The following is a 24,067-nucleotide window of genomic DNA, read 5'->3' as shown; positions in this document are numbered from 1 at the left end:
GCAGCGGGCAGAGGACAGCAGGGGCACCTGCGCTGCCGCCCACCGCCCTGGAGGGCGCTTCAGGCCCAGAGCCCAGGGCAGCAGAGGGTGCGACAAGGCGTCCCAGCAGCCGGGCCCTGCAGATCCTTAGGGCGCCTTGCCGGCATCCCCTCCCCTGATTCGACGTCTTCTCTCTGTCCTGGAAGATGGGCTGCAAAGCTGTGTCCGGCGGTGTGGAGGAAACTTAGAGTAAAGGGGTTTTCCGCAAGGGGAGACTCACCCGCCCTCTCCGAAGGGAGGTGGCTGGGGCTGTGTCGGCGCAGCCCATTCCAGGCCTCCTCCTCCTCCCCGGGGGCCTTCGGGTCTGTCCGGGGGTCGCTGGGACTCAGAACTGGAGACTGACTGGAACACTCCTGGGCGCAGTCTGGCTCATCCCCAGCCAGGTTGGGTCCCGGGCTGGCCCGCTTTCCCCGGGGTGTCCACCCTAGTTTCTCCCGGAAACGGCCAGTAAGGCAGCGAGGCGTCAGGGTGCGCACTAGGGTGGCAGGGCTAAGTCCCCGGAGGTGGCCGCTCTGAAGGCCGAATCTGGCCAGAAAATCGAGAGCACGGGGACCACTGCGTCCTTGCGGCCTCCTTTCCACGAGAACCGGGGGCAGAGAACACCCACGCACTGCTGTGGGTGCCCAACGCGTTGGGGCTCAGAGGCCAAGCCAGTCCAACCAGGGTATCCAGTCAGGGGCGCGCTGAGGCCTAAGGCTCTAGAGATCGAGCGACATGGGGGACTCCTGACGCCATGTCTCCTTCTCGCTTCTGCGTCCGCACTCCGGGTCCGCAGTCCCTCAACCCACCAGGAGGCCAGAGATGCGGCTGGGTGGGATCCTGGAAGCTGGGGCTAAGACCCACCAAGATCAGGGAAGGTTCCTGAGCGTCGCTGTCCTTCAGGGCCTGAAGTTTCCCTGCTCAGGTTCAGGCCAGGTGTGTGTGTGTGTGTGTGTGTGTGTGTGTGTACGAGTGCGTGTTTCAGAGGAAGTGGGAAAAGACGCTTTTACTATCACCTTAAAAACGCCTAAGCTGGGCGGTGGCTCACGCCAGTAATCCCAGCACTTTGGGAGGCGAAGGCTGGTGGATCACCTGGGGTCAGGAGTTCGAGACCAGCCTGACCAACATGGTGAAACACTGTCTCTACTAAATGTACAGAATTAGCCGGGCGTGGTGGTGCACGCCTGTAATCTCAGCTACTTGGGAGGCCGAAGCGGGAGAATCCCTTGAATTCGGGAGGCAGAGGTTGCAGTGAGCCTAGATCGTGCCACTGCACTCCAGCAGCCTGGGCAACAAGAGCAAAGCTCCGCCTCAAAACAAAACAAAACAAAACAAACAAATACCTGACCTCTCCACCCCTCGGAGTGAGAAAATCCATTCTCCGCGTTCTTGCCTTGGAGAATACAGTGGTCCCCACCGCCCGCCCTGAGACCTCCACAGGGTCCTAATCCAGAACTTGACGCTCAGACGCCATCTCTTCCCACAGAACCCCTGTCAGCCTGTAGAGGGACACAGTGCCCGACCTCCGGCATCCGGGGAAACACAGCGTCCCAGTCAGCGCCTGCGCGGGTGCCACACTTCCTAGTCCTCTCTGGCTGCCTCTGAGGACGTGGCTCTGGCCGGGGGCGTTGCAATGGGCGCAACATTCTGGAGGTGGTGGGCGAGGGCGTACCCCTGCCCCAGGACGGCCAGGTCCACCAACACCTGCAACAGACGGAGAACTGCAAGGTCAGTCTTGAAGGTGTCGCTGCTTGTCCTCACGAGCACCATTTTGATGCTCGTGCCCTGTGTGCACAGGTGGCCGGGCTTGCTGGTAGGACTCCTGCACTCTCTGTGTGGCCTTGGCCAGGAAATCCAGGGTTTCCGCAGGCAGAGTGGATGAACAGGTAAGTGTGGCTGCCTGTCACCTTTGTGAAGACCAAGACACAGTGTAGGTAGCTCATGAAACTGCCCCAGTGCCAGATGTGCTGAGAATGGGAGTCTGCAAAGGCGGGCGTTTTATATTTGGTTCCTTTGCCAGGCCGACATAGTATGGAGTTCCAACATCAGCAAAGAGGTCAAGATCATGAGTGTGCTCTGCCATGGGAAAGACAGCACAGAATGCCTTCCAAACCAGCAGTGTATTGGCCACCAGTAGCACCAGACATGCATAGGTAGAGAAGCCATTAGCATTCTGGGTCCTCCCAAAATCTTTATACTGTGGCATACATGGGACCACCCCTCCAAAGGCCATGGTCCCAGTCGCCCCGCAGGAAACCAGATGGTGCAGCAGGACAGAAGCCAATCCAAGCCTTCTGCTTTCATGCCCAGTATCTGTGCCACCCAGTAGGCAGGGTGATGTCCACCTTGCCTAAGCCTCTCACTCTCATGGGCTCCTGAACCCGCACATTGAGGATCACCTCCACATTGCTGCAGCTATCCTGTGCAATCCTCTCTTAATGTTTGTCCTGCTCTGCCAGGGTACTCTTCTCTGTACCTCTGTCTGATGGAACACCTCTTATGATTCTCTTAATAACTTTTTCTTCCCTCTAGCATCTGTGTTGTCAGAAGACAGTATATAAGGCTAGGCTCAGTGGCTCATGCCTCTAATCCCAGCACTTTAAGGGGCCAATGCAGGAGGTTCACTTGAGCCCAGGAGTTCAAGACCAGCCTGGACAACATAGGGAGACCCCTTCTCTACAAAAACAAACAAACAAACAAAAAATCCAAAAATACAAAATTTAGTGAGGCTTGGTGGGGTTGTAGTCCCAGCTACTTGGGAGGCTGAGGCAGGAGGATTGCTTGAGCCTGGGAGGTGGAGGCTGCAGTGAGCTGTGATCACTCCATTTGCACTCCAGCCTGGGCAACAGAGCCAGACCCTGTCTCAAAAAAATATGGTATATAATACATATAATATAGAAAATGTGTGCTAGTCAACTATCAACTGTTTATGTTATCATCAGTAAGGCTCTGGTCAGCAGTACGCTATTTGTAGTTAAAAGTTTGTCATCAAAAGTTATACATGAATTTAAAAATACTGAGGTCTCAGCCCCTAACTCCAGGGTTGTTCAGGAGTCAACTGTATATCCATCACTAAATGTTTTAATGTTCCCAACTCCTTACTATCCATGAACAAATCTGACCACTGTTTACTATATCCCCTGCAGACACTCTGGTTCAAGCAGTTATCTATCATCTCTTTCTTAGAATATTGATATAATCATCACCTAATTCCCTTGCTTTCATATTTGTGCTGCCTCACAAGTCTAGTTTCTATTTCCCAGAAGGGTCGTTTTTAAATATGTCAGATGTGACGGTCACCCCTCAGATCAGATTCATCCAATGGCTTCTGTCATATTCAGAGTAAGTCCAGAATCATTTCTAAAAAGCAATGTGTAATCTTGATGTTTTCCTTTCTGTCATCAACTCTGACACTACTGTTTTTCACTGTGTGTCATTTACTATGGAATTCCATTGGTTTTCAGCCTCAGATAACTTTTCCTCATTCTTTATAATGACTGCGTGGGGAGAATTCAGTCTTCGAATACACAATTGATGTGGGGAAATATTTTAAATACATACTAAGCTGCATGGTAGGGAAAGTATGAGGAGAAATATGCTCACTCCCTAGAATAGCTTCAATCTTTGTAATTCAGCACAACAAAATGAAAAGTAAAACAAAGAGAAATAAATTTCTATAGAAGATCTTGTTGAATGTTAACATCCTCTTATGTACTCATGAGAATATACACATGCACACACACAATTAATAAAGCATTCATAAGTTTCTGTTATCCAAGAGTATATCTGTGTGTGTGTGCATATTTAATTTTGCAAAATAAGGTTTTTCAGCAGTGGAATGTATCTCTTGTGAATCCTTCTAGATCTTATTTTGACCATGTTCTGTGAGCTGAACAGAACTGCCGTGTATGAACTATGACAGAGCAGTTTGGTTGTAGAGTGGGCGTTCAATGGACCCTTGAACAATCAAAAGAGAGAGAGCTCCCTCCACATTATTCTCTCTGTCTCTGGATTCTGACAATTGCTCCATCTTCTCATCCCTCATGTTTAGCATTAGATATGGTTCATGGCTGTTAATATCCCCCCGTTATTAAAGGAGGTATTTTGTTCTCCTATGGGAAAAAGTTTTCGTAAGATTTTATTTATGTCTTCCTTGAAGACTTCAAAGAGTATACCTGTAAAATCATCCGGTTTACTTTTTGTATGTGTTTCGTTTGTATTTATTTTTTCTCTTTTCTTGGATGGTAGAAAGCTTTTAACAACTGATCCAACGTCGATAATTAAACGTATATAAATAGATTATTTCTTCTTGAGTCAGTTTTAATACCTTCTGTTTTTAGATGTGTGGATTTTAAAATTCATTAGCAAATTTATAGATGTGTTTGTGTTTTATTAATAGTATATACTGTATCTATAATTATGTAGCTCTTTGAAAAATATGTTTTAAGTATTTCTTAAAAAGGAAATACATTTCCAGAATATTTTAAGTCATTAACCCTTTTCAAAACGAAGCAGCAATAAAGAGACATTTTTGAAATGTTTATATTTGTCTTCTAAGAATAAGTATTTATTACTCTATTATGGGAATAAGTTATAATGCTTCACCAAACACATCTAACTTCTTATATGGTATGCTGTAAAAAATTGAAAAATTATATTTTACTAAGCAATACACACATTCTTTGGGAAAAAAATGCTGTGCATGTTGAGACATGTTTAATGTTCTTTTATGCTTTAATAATGTATATTGTTTTGACAAAAGATTTTTATAAGTATTTAAAACATATCTCTGTATATCATATTACACAGATATACAACTGTGTATGTGTGTGTGTTTGTATGCATGCATATATTTTGAAGTTATCTGAAAGGAATGTTAGAATATTTAAATGGCAGACCTTATCAATAGATTCTCAACCGATATGTTTTCCTGGTGAGTCACAAGTTTAGACAAAATATTCTTAGTTGAGACTGAAACCATATTATAAGGTCACATGACTAGTTCCACAGATTTTATATCCTCTCCATTTCTTATATTATTTCTTAATTTCAATTCTTTAAAATTATTTCCTAATTGTAATTTTTTGTATGCTCTTAATTTTGGGTCAAACTGTTGTGGTCTTTAAGAACATTAAGAATGGTTGTTACACTATTAAAATGTTATTTTGCTAAGATTTATTTATTTCTTATAATATTTCTAATATTCACTAAGAATTTTAATAATTTTTCACACTGTTAAAATGCTGTTAAAATTTCTTTATTTTTACAAAATTGTATTAATTCATTACAAATGCATTTTAAATTTATGTATCTAATACTTTGTTGTTGCCCTTTACACACAAGTCCTGAAGACTCTTCATTATTTTTCTTCATTATTCACAACTTTTACATTTGTCCACTAAAATTATGACTATTAATTACTTACCAAAAAAAGAGTCTCCCTTACTGTAATAAAACCATTAGTATCACTTTAAATATACCAAAACACATCAGTGGTGACTTGTTATTTATAAGGATGTTTTTCATCGTTATTTATTATTATACATACCATGTCAATTAATTCAAGTTCAATTTAAGAATAAAGTATTATCATATTTTTCTTCAAAGACATCTTATCTTTATTATTATTATTATTATTATACTTTAAGTTCTGGGGTACATGTGCAGAACGTCCAGGTTTGTTACATAGGTATACACGTGCCATGGTGGTTTGCTGCACCCATTAACCCATCATTTACATTAGGTATTTCTCCTAATGCTATCCCTTCCCTAGCCTCCCAAACCCTGACAGGCCCCAGTGTGTGTTGTTCCCCTCCCTGTGTCCATGTGTTCTCATGAGTGAGAACATGCAGTGTTTCATTTTCTGTTCTTGTGTTAGTTTGCTGAGAATGATGGTTTCCAGCTTCATCCATGTCCCTGCAAAGGACATTAACTCATCCTTTTTCATGGCTGCATAGTATTCCGTGGTGTATATGTGTGACATTATTTTTATCCAGTCTATCAGTGATGGACATTTGAGTTGGTTCCAAGTCTTTGCTATTGTGAATGGTACCACAATAAACATACTTGTGCATGTGTCTTTATAGTAGAATGATTTATAATTCTTTGTGTATATACCCAGTAATGGGATTGCTGGGTCAAAAGGTATTTCTAGTTCTAGATCCTTGAGGAATCACCACACTGTCTTCCACAATGGTTGAAGTAATTTACACTCCCACCAACAGTGTAAAAAGTGTTCCTATTTCTCCACATCTTCTCCAGCATCTGTTGTTTTCTGACTTTTTAATGACTGCCATTCTAACTGGTGTGAGATAGTATCTCATTGTGGTTTTGATTTACATTTTTCTAATGACCAGTGATGATGAGCTTTTTTTCATGTGTGTTGGCTGCATAAATGTCGTCTTCTTTAACATTTAGAATGATGTACATGATCTGGACTCATTCACAGTCTCCCTCCTCGTATCCTGATATTCTTTCCTTGAACTTAGTACGTGAATCTTTTTATTTCTCTTGAATATAATTTACCCTTTAGTCTGTATACACCTTCACACTTTATGCTGCCTCTACCCACCACACTCTCCCTGGAGATAACATTCTTGGTCCCTACTATTTATCTGTTCTGATTCTCTGTCTACATGTTTGTTGTTGTTGCTGTTGTTGTTTTATTTTGTTTTGAAATCTAGAGTAAGTGTATCACACCAGAGGTAAGACCAGAATAGAATGTGGCATATAGGTTTCTGTTCTGAGCACCTAAATGGTGGATCACTGGATAGAAACTAAGGCTATACACACACACACACACACACACACACACACACACACACACACACACATCAGAGACCTCAAGGCTGTGGGATGAAATCATCCTTTAGGAGTCTATTTAGAAATCAGAAGTATACTGAAAAGAAGGTTGAAATGGTTGTTCTAAAGCCCTCCAGCACTGAGCAGTTAGTTAAATTAGGAAGAGACAAATTAAATTTGCATCTTCTGATGACTGAAGCAATACAGAAGGAGTCTGGAGAGTACTGTTGTCATGCAACTAACAAAAAATATTAAGAAATATAAAATGTGGTCAGCTGGGGTGAATAGCGATACAATTTCTCATAAGGTAAAAACAGATAGAAAACTTAATTTGGCAAAATAGAATTATTAAATATAAATAAAATAATTTTAGTGAAGTGTTGGCTGGAGTACTCCCAAAAATAGCAGGATGAAATAGAAATGAGTATAGAATAAGTGGAGGTTGTTTTCTAACAACCAGAACATGAGTCAGTAGTTGCATGGTAATGAAAATAGTGAAAATAGGCCAGGCACGGTGGCTCATGCCTGTAATCCCAGCACGTTGGGAGGCCGAGACGGGCGGATCACGAGGTCAGGAGATCGAGACCATCCTGGCTAACACGGTGAAACCCCGCCTCTACTAAAAAAAAATACAAAAAACTAGCCGGGCGAGGTGGCGGGCACCTGTAGTCCCAAGTACTCGGGAGGCTGAGGCAGGAGAATGGCGTAAACCCGGGAGGCGGAGCTTGCAGTGAGCTGAGATCCTGCCACTGCACTCCAGCCTGGGCAACAGAGCGAGACTCCGTCTCAAAAAAAAAAAAACACAAAAAAAACAAAAAAAAACAAATATTAGCTGGGCATAGGGGCAGGCACCTGTAATCCCAGCTACTCAGGAGGCTGAGGCAGGAGAATCACTTGAACCTGGGAGGCAGAGGTTGCAGTGAGCCGAAACTGCGCCACTGCACTCCAGCCTGGGTGACAGTGAGTCTCCATCTGGAAAAAAAAAAAAAGTGAAAATAGAAAAAATAGTACAGTGAGAAAAAAATGGGCAACTCTTTTGGGGGTCTAATTCTCCAGTAAGTGGAAGGCGATGGGATAAATATTGACCCCGAATATCAGTCCTGGTTATAGTAAATTGGCAGTGGCTAGTTATGTGAGTTGTCATCTCCTTTCTTAAAATGTACTTTTTAGATAATTAAAGAAAAAGTAAAATAACCCCCTAAGAAGGTGGACTTTCATTTCTAAGGAATAGGAAGAATTTTGGATAGTAAGGGGTATTACTGATTTGTTGTCATGATTTCTAAGTGGCCAGTTCACATGTTATTTTCTGCAGATATACTATGAAATCCAGTTTGAAAAATCCAATAGAAATTTTGTGAGTCTAACAAGGATTACAGCTTGTCATGTACTATGTGAATAATATCCCCTCAAAATTTATGTCCACCCAGAACCTCAGAATGTGACTTCATTTTGAAATAGAATCTTTGCGGAGGTTATCAAATTAAGATAAATTTATGTGGATTGGGGGGGCTCTAATTATAATGACTGGTATTCTTATAAGGAGAGGGAGATTTGGATAGAAAGACCCACCTCAAGGGAATAAGGTCATGTGAAGATAAGTACAGAAATTGTAGTGAGGCAGAATTGTAGTGAATTCAAGAAATGCTAAGGATTGCCATCAACCAAAATAAATGAGGAAGAGGCAAGGGAAGATTCTTCCCTAGAGCCTTCAGAGAGAACACGGCCCTGCCAACACCTTGATTTCAGACTTAAATTATCCAGAAATGTGACAGAATATATCTTTGTTGCTTTAAGCCACCAAGTTTGTAGTATGTTTTATGGCAGCCCTAGGAAATTAGTATAATAAGTCAAGCACATAGGCAAGAGGCCAAAGAGTACGAAGCTGGGTTTGCTGAAGAATAATAATACCATTCCATAGATTTTCTTGCCTGAGCAAAGAAGAAACAGCGTATGAAGGAAAATGTGAATCTTGAAATATGATAGGGCTGACAAATTCTGTGTTGAAATTAGGTAAAATTATTATTAGAGAAGGATATTAAAATAAAGGTGGAACAACAACTGAGGATGGTTGTGGAAGGATGCTTGACATCCACATTTTTGAAATGTCATATCTTTGTGACAAGTTCTGAGGTATGAGCATGTGTTTCTGCCTAAGGAAGAATGGAGTAAAAATGTGTATAGGGCTTTGGAAGGTCAGGGTAATGGGATGTTAAGGTGATTGAACCAGGCACAGTGGTGAAGTACAGGCCCCAAATATTTCAAGTATTGGTTGCTGTAAAACTGAGGTCACATAAGACAGAAAGAAGAAGGGATGATAGGTGGGATATTTTAATGGCAGGCAAATCAAATAAAAGTGATAGTGTATCAAAATATCACCAAGGATTAACATAGACATATTCCCTACTTTCTAGTTCTAAGATCAAAATGCCTGACACTAGCATTTCCACACAGATAAACACAACTTCGTACTTTAATAAAAGAAACAAATCTATTTTTTTAACCGATGGAAAATATTGAGTTGTCAGGCAATAAAGTATCATCTTTTGAAATTTTAAGTGCTAACTATATTTTTTGTTGGGGTCATACTTAGTATGCTACTATTAAACAATTTAAAAATTAATGATTGGGGTGATAAACCAGAGTGTATCTTTAGTAAATTTGCTGATGACACCAATTTGGTAGGACAATTAGCACTTAAAAGCTGTATTAAAATTCAAAATGACCTTGATGAGTTGGAGAGGAGCCTGGACATAAACAAGATGAAGTTGATTAAGTTCATGTGCTATAATTCATTTAGCCTATTTCATATTCAGAGTGGCCAAACCATTATGCAACTGTGATCAGAACTTTTAATCAGAATAGTTTGAACTATCTATCTTCATTGCAGTGCAGTCACAACAAATGTGAAGTCAAGACTTCTGTGCATCCAACTGGCATGAAACCTTAGTTATCAGTTTAATCAAAATGCTGCTGCTGCCAGGCTTCTTCAAGACACGGACACTAAGATTTAGATAGAAATATATCGTCTACCAAAAATCACATGGGACTGGTCATTCTTTCTGAGCTCTGAAAAATAATAACAAAAATCTGTGTACTGGAGAAGCCAAAAGTGCCATGTAAACTGACAATGGTGTTTAAAAAGACAGGAACAAAGCTAAATGAATGAGCACATACAATTTTGGATAAAAGTTTTTAATATATTGGTTACTCAATGTTTTAGGAAATTTTCCATAACTAAATTACAGTGTCAAGATTTGGAAAAAAGAATTATCTGTGAAAAATATTTTATCTGAGTTAAGTTGCTTAAGAAATATGTATTAAGATTTGCAAAAATAGCTATAGACTTCAGGATTAATATTAACACTTCAATGTGGGTTTTAAAGCTTTCAGATCAACGTCTACAACAAGAATTTCATACAAACTGTAAAATACAAGGATAGGAAGTTTTCACACAGATTGAGGAGTTTCTCAGTACCCTAAAACCTTTCCATGGTACACCTCTCTGGTCAATAGATCCAAGATAAAGCAACATGATGAGAAGTATTTCCTCAATATAGGTAGTCCCAGGACTTCTTTTTTCCATGTAATTAATATACTTTATTTCTTAGAGCAGTTTTAGATTTATGGAGAAATTGAATTCAAATAGAGCTCACCTATGCTACTCCCACTATGTTTAATTTAATATTTTGAATTAGCATAGTTACATTTATTGCAATTGATATTGGCATACTATTAATAACTGAAGCTCATAGTTTACATTAAAGTTCACTCTCTGTTATACAAAATTATATTGGTTTTGTCAATTGCCTCATGTTATGTATCCACCATTACATTTCCATACAGAATAGTTTCACTACCCTAAACATTCTCTGTGCTCCATCTTCTTAGCCTTCCTTCCTCCCATCAACCCCTGGAAAAAACTAATCTTTCCACAACCTTTCGTTTTGCCTTTTCCAGAATGTCATATAATTGGAATGATACAGTGTGTAGTCTTTCAGATTGCCTGATTTAACTTAGTAACATACAGTTAAGATGTCTCCATGTCTTTTCATAGCTTGATAGCACATTTCTTTGTACTGCTGAAAAGTATTCCATTGTATGAATATAACACATTTCATTTGTAAATATACTTATTGAGGAATATCTTGGTTGTTTCCAGTTTGGGGAATTATGAATAAAACTGCTATAAACTTTTATGTGCATGCTTTGTGACATGTTTACAACTATTTTTTGGTAAATAGGATTTCAATTGTCATATTATATGTAAGACTATATGTAGCTTTGTAAGAAACTTCCAAACCATCTTTCAAAGTCATTCTACCATTTTAAATTTAGATCAGCAACAAATTAAAGCACTTTTGCTTTACTGCCTCACAATCTGATGTTTTCATGGTTTTGGATTTTAGCCACTCTAACAGGTATGTAATGGTATTTTGTTGTCTTAATCTACAATTCCCTAATGTCTTATGATAAGCATATTTGCATATGCTTATTTGGCATTCATGTATCTTTGCTGAAGTGTCTGTTCAGATCTTTTGTCTATTTTCTAATTGGATTATTTGTTTTCTTATTGTGGAGTCTTAAGACTTATTTGTATATTCCAGATACACCTCCTTTATCAGGTTTGTCTTTTATAAATATGTGGTTCCAGTCGGTGGTCTGTGTTTTCATTTTCTTAATAGTGTTTTTCATACAGCAGAAATTTTTGCTTTTAATATAGTTTAATATAAAATTTGTTTTTTCTCATGAATCATATTTTTGATGTTGTATGTAACATTTCATTGGGAAACTCATAATCACCTATATTTCCCTTGTTTTCTTCTAGAAGTTTTATAGTTTTGAGTTTTGTGTGTGTTTCTGATCTGACATGCAAAGATATTGGAGATTCTCACTTTAATCATCACAACAAGAACAAAGCTGGACTAACTGACAATCAACAACATTTAGGTCCAACAAATAAATGAGTAATAGAAAAAAACTTTTGCCCTGAAAATGGTGGGAGATGGACAGAGAGATACAGAGACTCACAAGTTTGTGGGTAAAGAAGTCCAGGTAAAAAAGTCCCAGGAGCAGAAGCCAGAAGCTGGAAACACTGTTGGTAGAAGCACTTTAATCTGTAATTGATGGATTGCCGGAGGGTCGGTGTGGAGTAGTTTGTGAGTTAAAATATTAAAGGGACATAAAGAGGAATACAAAAAAAACAAATGAACAAAAAAATCCCACAGAAGAACATGGATATGAATTAAACCACACTGTTCCTCAGAAACTGTGCAAGCAAGAAGAGAGTGAAATACACAAAATGTTGAAAGAAAACAAAAATCACCAACCTAGACTTCAGTAAGCAGTGAAATTATCCTTCAAAAGTGAAGAAGTAGACTCTTTCAGAAAACTAAAAATTGAGAGGGAATTTATCACCAAGAGACCTGCCTTGCAAGAAATGTCAAAGTAAGGTCTTCAGAGAGAAGGAAAAAGATACAGCTCAGAAACTCTGATGTATATAAAAAAAAGAAGTCTTAGAGAAAGAGTAAATGAAGTAAAAAATAAAATATTTTATTTTTCTTTTTAATTCATTAGGGCTTGCAAAATTGTGATATTCTAATTATGTCATTTATTTTAATTTATTGATTGGAATAATTTTATAAAGAGATGCTTTCCCTTATCTACTATTTGGTTATCCAATACTATCAATTGTAAGGTGATAAGGGCATTATTCTTTGCCAGTAACCAATTTTTTCATGTTACTACAATCTCATGAATTTAATAAAATTCTACGATGATTTATGATAAACATCTCAGCAAACTAGGAGTAGAAAGGAAACTTCTCATCCCAATAAAGGGATACTACAAAATAACTATAGCTAATATTATACTAAACAGTGAAAAAATGAAGGCAAATATATGAAAAATCATATTTCTGATAAAGGATTTGTATCCAGTGTATATAAAGACTTCTTATAATGTATTAATAAAAATAATTTGATAAAAATTGCCAGCATATTTGAAGATATACTTTGCCAAACAAAATATTGGATGATAATTAAGCACAAAGCAAGGTTCTCAGGGTTATTAGTTATTAGGAAATGCAATTTAAAACCATAATAAGATGCCTTTAAACCCCTACCAAAATGATTGAATTTAAAAAGAATAGCCATTACCAAAGACTGGTGAGGAACTTCCCTGCAGTTCAGTGACAAATGGGCTAGCCACTCTCAAAAATGATTTGAGTTTCCTAGAAAGGTAAGCCTATGATTATTATGGAATCAACAATTTCACTTCAGTGTAACTACCAAAATAAGTTAAAACATGTGCACCTCCAAGGCAAGACCTCAGACATTTATAGCAACTTTGTTCTATCTAAATATTTGATAAATTGTGTATTCATACAATGGAATGCAAATGAATACTAAAAATGAATTGACTTCTGATATATACATTAGCACAGATAGTTCTCAAAGGTATATAAAGAAAGCCAGTCCCCAAAGATTACAAATTATACAATTTTACTTAATGTAGTGTTAGGAAGCAGTTTATTGATTGCCAATAGCCAGAGGATATGGGGAAGAGACTGGTTGCAAAGGGGCATGAGGAAACTGTTTGAGTGATGAAAATGTTCTATATCATAATTGTGGTAGTGATTAAATAAGAGCAAACATTTAAAAAATGTATCAAGCTATTTGTGTAAAACTCATTAATAAAATTACATGAAAATCATACTTCAATAAAACCTAAGTAAAAATAAGTAATAAATAAATATATATATATATATAAATAAAAGGACAAATCATCTGAGTAAGGTCATCTAAGGATAAAATGTTTGACATTATTCTACACTTCCTTCCTTGGCAAACACTATGACATATAATCATTAAGTTGTGTGCAAGGAGCATCTAATTTTTTTAAGGAACTTATTGATGATATAATCTTTTCTATTAGTGAGACTCTGTTTTTTCCAGATAACAATCTTTTCAAGAGATTTGTTTAGTCTGGTGTCACACATAGATTGCCTTATTTCAGTATATCCTGTGGATAATTCCAGAATCCAATTTTAATTTTATTTTGAGTGATATTTTGCAGCCTTGATTTGTCACATCTTTAAGCTCTACACAGCCCTGTATTTGGTTTTACAATCCCATGAAACATGGCTTCAGTCACTGTCCCAACCCTTACATATCTTGGATTTAGAAAAACCTGTGACTTAACCGTTGAAATTTATTTTTTCCATAAGAAATTCAACCACACAATCTTCTTACTCTCCAACACGCTGAAAGCAGACAAACAAGAAACTTATAAAATAATCAGTACCTAATAAAGTGTGTGTGTGTATCTGTGACTGTGTATTTTAAAAATTTTTCATTTCAGAAATTACATTTAGTTTTGATATTTGATAATATGCTATTCAAAATAAGTATTATTTTATTTATAAATTTTACAACCTAAGAAGAAAATAAAAAATGATAGATGTTAAATTTTTTTCTAATTGATAAATATCCTAATCATATAAATTGTTTTGCCATTATTTTAAGTGATTATGGATGATCTCTCTCCTCTCTCTCTCTCTCCCTTCCTTTTTCTGTTCTTCTCTCAACCATGGAAAAAAGCCAGATAATAATAACTAAATAGCACAACTGAAAAAATATGACTGTTTAATATGGAACAATATTACCCAAATTAAATGCCTTTAAAATTCTAGCGTTAAAGACATTGCACTAAATATTGTGCAAAAAAAAATCATGTTTTCTTATCTTCCAATAATAAATTGCCTTGACTTTCTAAATGTGACAAAATTATTTCTGCTTTTGGGATGATAACTTGGTAGAACTGTCAGAAAGATCAAATTTCCCTCAAAGTATTAGACTTTGTCATAAAATTCGGAAGTACCACCTCCCCTGAGGCAAATGTAAATACACTGTCAGTTTATTTGTGTTTGTTGGCTCCAACACTGTGTGATCCACTGTCTCTTGGGAAATAAATCTGCTTCACTTACTTTTCACAGGATTCACTGTGGACTAATAAATATTACTTTAAAAAATTCAAGATAAAATGATTCTTTTTTTTTTTTTTTTTTTTTGAGACGGAGTCTCACGCTGTTGCCCAGGCTGGAGTGCAGTGGCGCGATATCGGCTCACTGCAAGCTCCGCCTCCCGAGTTTACGCCATTCTCCTGCCTCAGCCTCCCGAGTAGCTGGGACTACAGGCGCCCGCCACCTCGCCCGGCTAGTTTTTTAAAAATATTTTTTGGTAGAGACGGGGTTTCACCGTGTTAGCCAGGATGGTCTCGATCTCCTGACCTCGTGATCCGCCCGTCTCGGCCTCCCAAAGTGCTGGGATTACAGGCTTGAGCCACCGCGCCCGGCCAAATGATTCTTAATTAATATTTTAAAATGGATATTTTTAGACTTCAAAATTGTCAACATTTTCAGATATAAACTAAGATTACTTAACTGATTAAAATTGTAATATAATTTTTGTCAATAAACTAATTTTATTCAGTTTAAAACGATTATTGGCATCAACTAATTAACCTTAAATAGTTATTTATTTGAGAGTGATACACACTTTTTTATCCTCAACTAAATTGTGATGGCAAAATAAATCAACCTATGGTTACTTAATAAAGTATAAAATGGTGATTAAATTGTCTAACTTTTAATTTTTAATTGAAATATCAAATTATCTCAATAAATGACCAAAATGTAAGAAATCAAAGACAATCAAAATATATAAATATTTTCTTTAATATCTAAACTTTAAGATTTAAATAGAATTCAGAATCATATCTAAATTTATAGTAAAATTTTAAGCAGTAGATATCAAAAGTATTGTTACAGAATATAAATTACAGAAAAAAACAGGTGCTTTATACACACATTTAAATATATGTATGCATAACTATATTCAAATGTACAAGGTCCAAACTTCATTCAAATGCCAAGGACCTGGCGTGGCATGGGGATATTTACTAAGCACTTGCCATTTAATTTTATCCTCACAATACTTCAATATATATTCATTTTTCCCTATTTAACAAAATGAAGGCACCAGGAATCATTGATTGCATAACTTTTACAATCTTGTAAGGAGCTAAAATGTTGAATAATATTGTCACTTATTTTAAAATACACAATTTTTTGTTGCTGATATTCTCTGTCTTTTTTCTATTCTCCATTTTATTTATTTTTCTCTAATCTTTAAAATTTCCTTTTTCTTGCTTCTATTGGGTTTAGTTTGTTCTTAATATTCTTTCTAATTTCTTAAGGTAGAAGATTTGGTCATTATTTGAGACCTTTCTTTTTTTTTTTTTTTTTGAGACGGAGTCTCGCTCTGTCACCCAGGCTGGAGTGCAGTGGCCGGATCTCAGCTCACTGCAAGCTCCGCCTCCCGGGTTTACGCCATTCTCCTGCCTCAGCCTCCCTGGTAGCTGGGACTACAGGCGCCCGCCACCTCGCCCGGTTAGTTTTTTTTTGTATTTTTTAGTAGAGACGGGGTTTCACCGTGTTAGCCAGGATGAGACCTTTCTATTTTTAATAAAAGCATATTGCAGCTATAAATTTTCCTCTGAGCATTGATTTAGCTGTATTCCATTCAATTTATATTTTGTTTTCATTTTCCACGAAATCCAATGATTTGTCATTACTGTTATGATTTCTTCTTTGACCCATTAGTTATTTAGCAGTACATTTTTAAATTTCCACATATTTCTGAATTTTTTTTTTCTGCCCATGTTTGATTTCTAATTTTGTTGTGTTTTACTCCATTAACATACTTCGTATGACTCAACTTAAAAAAAAAAACAAAACCAAAAACAAAACAAAACCAAAAACCAAAAAAACACTTTATGGTGTGATAAGACAGAAATAAGATAGCACTCACATTCCAAAAGGGAGAAATCGGAAACATAAAATGGGTCTTGGGTCCCAAGCAACCCCAAAACCTACTTAAGCAAATTCGATTAGGTTTTAAGGCCACATACTAATTCTCTGTGACCTGATGCTTCACTCCCTGGGTCCTACAAGGCAATGATCCCATCGCTGAGCTCTGGAGCCCCCATTGGGCTGCCCAAACTCTGGGCCCACTGCTCTGTCCTTTCTGGCCTCTGCAACTATGACTCTTCCCTCAGTATAATTTTTCCCTTATTTCTTGCTATCTCCAATCCTATCAGTCCCAGTTTATGGTATCTGCTGATATAAAGTTCTCATAAGCCTTATCAGTCTTCCATGCAATTCATGGGATTCTAAGCCACTAGACATAAAAGTTCTCCCCAGATCCTTTCTGAATAGCCCAAATTTTATTCTTGGTTTCTCATTAGATGTTTGATGAAATCCACAAATCACATGTCTAATCTCTTTAGCAATCTTAAATCATGGTTGTCCAGCCATAGCTTTAATGTTCTCTCCAGAACATCTTTTTTTTCTCATTTTTTGCTGCTGCCTGGCTAAGCAGAGAATTTTCCAAATCCTCAAGTGTTGGTTTCTTTTCGCTTAATGATTTCTTCCTCATTTTATCTATTTTCTCTTGTATTAAACTGTTGTAAGTAAGAAGGAGAAACCAGAGAGTTTGTTCCACACTGTGCTTGGAAATATCAGTTCTTTGTTAACAAATTCTACTTTCCTCCCAACGGTAGAATGTAACTCAGTCAAGTTCTCTCCACTTTATGACAAGGGTCATCTTTTCTCCATTGACCAGTGACATGTTCTTCATATCTTTCTGAGACCTCACCAGAAGCACCTTTAGGATTCAAATCTCTACCAACCAAATTGAGTGGAAAATGTGGAGTTCTCATATGCCCTTTCACTTTCAAACCCATTTACCAGTTACTTCTAATATTAGAAGAAATGAATGTGATACCTTTGTTACAATTTATGAGTCAGTATTGAAATATTATTAATCGAAGTTCACGTTAGTGTTTACTCTTTGTTTTGTATGGGCTGTGGGTATTGACAAATGTATAATGGCATGCTTACACCATTATAAAATGATGCAGATTCACTGATTCAAATTTTTCCTTTTCTAATTCATAATTTTGTTGATGTATTATTTTCTCATGGTTCCTTTCTGTGGGCAGGATCACTGATTCTGCATTTCTAAAGCTCTTTAATGCTCAATATTTTCTATCTAAATGGATTTTGTACTTGAAGGGAGCCTGACTGTATTAGTTTGTTCTCACACTGCTATAAAGAACTTTCCTAAGACTGGGTAATTTATAAAGGAAAGAGATTTAATTGACTCACAGTTCCATATGACTGCGGAGGCCTCAGGAAACTTACAATCATGGCAGAATGGGAAGCAGGCACATCTTACGTGGTAACAGGCAAGGGAGAGCAAGTGTGAAGGAGGAACTGTCAAACACTTATAAAACCATTAGATCTCATGAGAAGTCACTATCACAAGAACAGCAGGAGGGAAACCGTCCCCATGATCCAGTCACCTCCCAGCAGGTCTCTCCCTTGACATGTGGGAATTATGGCAATTACAATTTAAGATGAGTTTCAGTGGGGACACACAGCCAAACCATATCAGTGATTCTATATTTTTGTCTTTTTCTGTGACCCAACACTTTCTAAACAGCTGCTCAACTTTATGCTTTTTCTCTTGATTCACTTACACCTTTGATTGTCTATAAGATATGAATTACCTTTATGATTTCAAGAATCAGTTGACTTTCCTACTAGGTATTTCATTCAAGTTCTTTTCTGAGCATTTTTTTCTGAGGACTCTATGTAAATCAGGTTTATAGAAAGCTGGTTGGAAGGCAGAAGACATAATGCCAAACTTAAAACAAAATTTTCCCCCAGCTGTCAGTTTCCTCTAAATAAGTTTTAGCTTTCACCTAAATTCCTAGTTCATTTTACCTAGTGGGAATGCATTTTTTGGGTAATGGAACACCCCTTTTATCTGTGCTCTAAGAGTGAAGAAACAAGAATGTGGGGCTGATTAGCACAATTGTTTTTCTATATGTAGATTTCTCAATAATGCCCCTGTTTACATAAATGTTTCTCACTCTGTCTTCTCTGTGGTCTGTTTATTATGAGCCTAACATCTCTTAAAATAAATAGGCATATTGGTTATTACTCACCAAACAACTGTAGTCTTAAATTGTGGCAGTATCTGATATCTTTATTTGTAGATCATTTCTACATTAGCTTCTGTCTAACAAATCATTTAACTAAATTTCCCCAACTAAAATCTATAGAAAAGTTACAAAAACAGTCAATTAATAAATTTCTACCTTTCACCTAGATTCATCAGTTACTAACATTTGTCTCATTGGCTTTATATCTCATGGAATACATTTTCATACTATCTTTTGTGTGTGTTGCTTTGCATAGTCTTACTTGCCTTTGGGTGTTTGTTTTGCTTTGTTTCTTAACAGATTGTTCAATTAAAATCATTAAGTTTTAGGGCAATTCAAAGCCTTCGTAATACATTTTTTAAAATTGGAATGGACTTCCTTTATTTCCAGTCTGCCTCTTGGGTTTATTTTTGCATCTTACTTCCATTTTTAAGTAAGTATGCTTATATTTTGCAATTACCCAGATCCAAGCCCCCTTCTATCCTCTACTGACTCTGCTACTATAGACATATGTCTTCTCCCACTGACAGCATATCTTTTTTAACCAGATGTGTTATCATCTTGGAGTCCTCAAATACTGCCTAGTATTTTTGCTGAGATCTAATATATGTGTTGATTTAGAGAAACACAAACTCATGAATTCTGCCAATTCATGCACTAAAAATATCAGAAGTTATAGGAGGAAAAATGATATGACAGAGTAATTAAATCTTTGACAGCCTCATAATCAGGGCTTCAGCTGAGCTTGTGACTATCGTAGTAATTATACAGCATATTAAATATTCACTGGTATTTCCACCCAGAATCAGCCCAGTCCATCGTTTGTAGAAAATTCAACGTTTTATGCATTTTCTTTGGAGACTGTCCCTTAGGGTAGCTACTCAAAAGAAGCATGAATTCCATCACAATTAAAAATCTTGTGAAGTCTACCTTTCTGTCATCAGGTTTTATTCAAGCATTTTTTAGCACAGGGAAAATATCCTCTCATTTATTTTATTTGTGTTTGCAGTATCATAGTATCACCAAACAGTTTGATGTCATAAAAAGAGGTGCAAAATTTTGGGCCACTAAAATGTTTACTATTACTCAGAAAACAACCTTGGTAGGTTTTTTCACCATTTTTTCCCCCTTTTTCTTTTCTTTTCTTTCTTTTTTTTTTTTTTTTTTTTTTTTGGTCTTTATGTATGGTGTTGTTTAGGCTTTCTGTTGAATTATGAGAAAGGGTACCCTTGATGATTTCTTAATTTGGGTAAAATTATTTAAATCTGGGAAAATGATGTTTGAGACTTTGTAACTTCTTTTTACACCCTTATCATTCCTTTATAGGCACGTGTCATCAGAACTAATTTGCACGCACCATGGCAAGTGAAGGGTATTTGATCATTCCACATTGATGCATTCTAGTTGACATCAGTATTTGGCCCCATTCCAATATAAGCAGATGATTTCTCTTAAATAGATCATAATCTTGCCACTGCAGCTCCCCTTTCTGCTCAGGAATGAAAAACAATAATAATTCTTCCAAAACAAGACTTTCATTAATTTCTGCCACTTCCGATATAGTTAAATCAATTGGTTTTATGGTTGCTGTGCTTCCTTCTAGAACACTTTGAAAAAATTACATACGGATATTTATTTCAGTAGCAATGTACTATATGAAGTGCAGGTGGTTGGTTTCTAATCTGAAGTTTCTGCCTTCCTTCTCTAATAGAGTTACATTTATTAGGCCTTAATTCATTTACCTACATATTTATTTATTTGTTTTAATATTGTAATAATGGTAGGGGCATTATAAACAGTCTTAAAAAGATTGCTTTTTTTTGAGTTCTCGCTAAATTTGTTCAATATCATGGCAAACAATATATGAAATCATTCATAATTTATGGTGTTTTTCATACCTTTGTGGATAACAATGTGTAGACTACAAAAGCATTGCTTGGTAAAAGGTATAACCAAGGATGAAAATAACATATATTGTAAAATTGAGGAGGAACATAACTGTATTGGACACAGTCATTTACTCCTTTTTTCCCTTAGGAACCTAGCTTTTTTTAATTACGAGAAAACATAAACTTATACCTTGAATAGTTAATTTGGGGCCAAGCATCTGAATTCTGCCTAGTGAAATATGGGTGAAAGAAATGCACATCACTTTCCAGGTTCAGCTTTTACATTTTGTAACACAGTATTCTCTACTATTTCTTCCCTTTGGATGACAAAAGTGAGAATAATATGGTTAAGATTGGAGACACCAACAACAGAAGGACCTATTGGAGAAATGGCTAATTCTCACAGCTTGCACTGAACTCCGTGTTGAGGAAAATGGATACTTAGTGTGCCCATACAAGTTAGCTTTTGCATGACTAGTACAAAGACAAATTGCAAGAGGAAGAAGGCAGAAGTATAAAGATGGAAGTAGCTGATCTGGAGACACCTGGAGGAAAGGGTTGGCTATATAATATTAATATGTTTTACTTCTGCCCTATTCAGTGTGGTCAGCTACTAACCCACACCATTTTATAACATCATAAGTTACTGCAAATGTGTTTTTTCCACATAAGCATGCTTAATGGCTACCCATAGTTTCTATGGATCACTATAACAGCCTTGTAAAAGTGCCATCTGTATGCTTGTCAGCAACTGCTGTCCTCAAGAAGGTTTTATTTTCCTTTTTGGTAAACTCTGCTTTAATAAGAAGATATAATTAGTAACAATAAGAATCAAATTTCCAGTTACTGTAATATTTTAGAAGTAAACAAACACTGATAAATAACTCTTCATTTCTGATGCTGCAGACATATGAGAAATGTAACTACTTTTGACAAGATCTGTGAAGAGAATGGTATTTTATTGTATTAGAATTCTCCAGAGGGACAGAACTGATCAGATATATGTGTATAAGAAAGGGAGTTTATTAGGGAGATTGGCTCACATGATCATAAGGCAAAGTCCCACAATTAGGCCATCTGCAAGCTGAGGAAGGAAGAAACCAGTGGTGGCTCAGTCCAAGTTCAAAAGCCTCAAAAGTAGGGAAGCCGAAAGTGCAGCCTTCAGTCTGTGACCAAGGGCCTGAGAGTCCCCGGCAACCGCTGGTGTAAGCCCAAGTGTTCAAAGGCAGAAGAACCTGGAGTCTGATGTCTAAGGGCAGAAGGAATGGAAAGAAGCATCCAGCATGGGAAAAAGGGGAAAACCAGAAGATAGTGAGTGAGCTTATCCCACCTTCTTCCACCTGCTTTGTTCTAGCCACACTGGCAGACCATTTGATGGGTCTTCCTCTTCCAGTCCACTGACTCAAATGTCAGTCTCCTCTGGCAACACCCTTACAGATCCACCCAGAAACAATACTTTACCTAGGCATCATTCAATCCAATCAAGTTGACACCTATTATTAACCATCACACTTATATAACATGTGTAGTTTCCATTTAAGAAGCATATTATATGCTTACTTTGAAAACATAAAAAAGACGAGATGTATAATTGATAATTGAATTCCTATGAAGAGCATAGAGGTACTGAAATAAATATCTCCAGTACTTTTAGGATTCCTTACTAAATCTTATCTCTATTTTTATTACATGAATTAACTCTTAGAAACTCCTAATCATCCATGTTGACAGAGCCACTGACAAATACCAGGTTTTTTACCCATAATAGATTGATTATCCACCCCCCAACCTCCTAGTTTTCAAAACAAGTCCTAGAAATGGCTTTACTCAGTGTATTTTATGATCATAAGTGTAGCATACCATTGATTACTGTACCCAGTAAATTAACACCCCTGATTTAGGGAAGAGCCATTCCCAAAACACAGGTGGTGTGGCTCCCAGGAGGAGAGAAGCATCTGGGCAGACAAACCATCAGCAGCAGCAGGGATGAATCTTCTCGGTTTTTGTATGTAAGTTGTGCTTTCTGAGACCCTTGTGTGTTGAGATCATCACTTAATGTGCCTCCCAGCATCTATTTTTTGTTGTTTTACTAAAAGTACATTGATTTATCTGTGGGGAACTATTTCTGCCCACTCTAGGTCTACATACATCAGATTAGGCATCCCTTCGCCCTGGATAGGCATAATCCAAATTGAGGCTCCTTCTAAAAATGAATGATTCAAGATGGGTCAATTCCAAGTGAATCTATTAGATGCAGTCTTGAAGATAGAACAAAAACCTGAACATGCTAGTTGCAACTTTCTCTCCACTTGGAAAGAAAATGCCTGAAAATAAAGCAAACTCAGAAAAAATAGGTATTAAGAGTTGAATAAAAATTCTGTAGTCCCAGCTAGCTACTCAGGTGGCTGAGGAGGAAGGCCTTGAGCCTAGTTTGAATTCAACTTGGGCAACATAGCAAGAATATCTCTAAAATGCAATAAAATAATTGAAGAAAAAGAGATTTCTGATGATGGTTTTCAAGTATTTTGACCCAACTCTTTTAAAGTTTGACTTTTCTATTGACTTCTTTTTTTTTTCTGTTAACCAATAAGTTTATATTTCTACTTAAGCTAGTTTGAGTTTAATATCATGTTACTTGGAATTGAGTCCTCAGTAATAAGTGAGGATAAGGGGAGGTTATGGAGCAATTCTCAGAGGAAAATTTGAATCTTTATTGACTGCCTGGATTTTCTTTTCATACGCAAGTAAAGTAGGGAGCACGTGATCCATAAAAACTCACCACCATGGACTATATCACCAACCCTATCTAACAGAAGAAGGAAGTTGGATGTGATAATAGAGTTGCTTTGGGACCCAGAATCAGAGATAATGCTTAGAATGAAGAGACAGAAGTAACGTGAGGTTGGTACAGCTTCCTTTTCCTTTGTCCATGATACTCCTAATTAGTAAGCCATTTATTAAGAGTTTGAAAGTACCTCCACATGATATATACTTGCAGGTATTCCTGTTTTATTTTCATTTTTCTGGTCAGAATTCCTTTAGTACTACCTGAAATAACAGTATAGGTTATCCTGGATATTTGTGATAAAATATTTAGCTTATATTTTTTCATTTCTTCTATCCAGAGTAGTTTACTTTCTCCCTAAACCAGGTTATAAAACATCAAATCACCTAAAATATCTGGGTTAGATAAAACACAAAATTTACTGTATGGATATTAAACATTTTTTCTGGAATTCAACTAAAATTTTATCAGTTTACATTTTAGTGAGAAACATACTAAAAAGAAA

The sequence above is a fragment of the Macaca nemestrina genome, chromosome 15, assembly GCF_043159975.1.
Source record: "Macaca nemestrina isolate mMacNem1 chromosome 15, mMacNem.hap1, whole genome shotgun sequence".
NCBI classification, from domain to species: domain Eukaryota; kingdom Metazoa; phylum Chordata; class Mammalia; order Primates; family Cercopithecidae; genus Macaca; species Macaca nemestrina.
Note: the sequence above shows the minus strand (reverse complement) of the source record.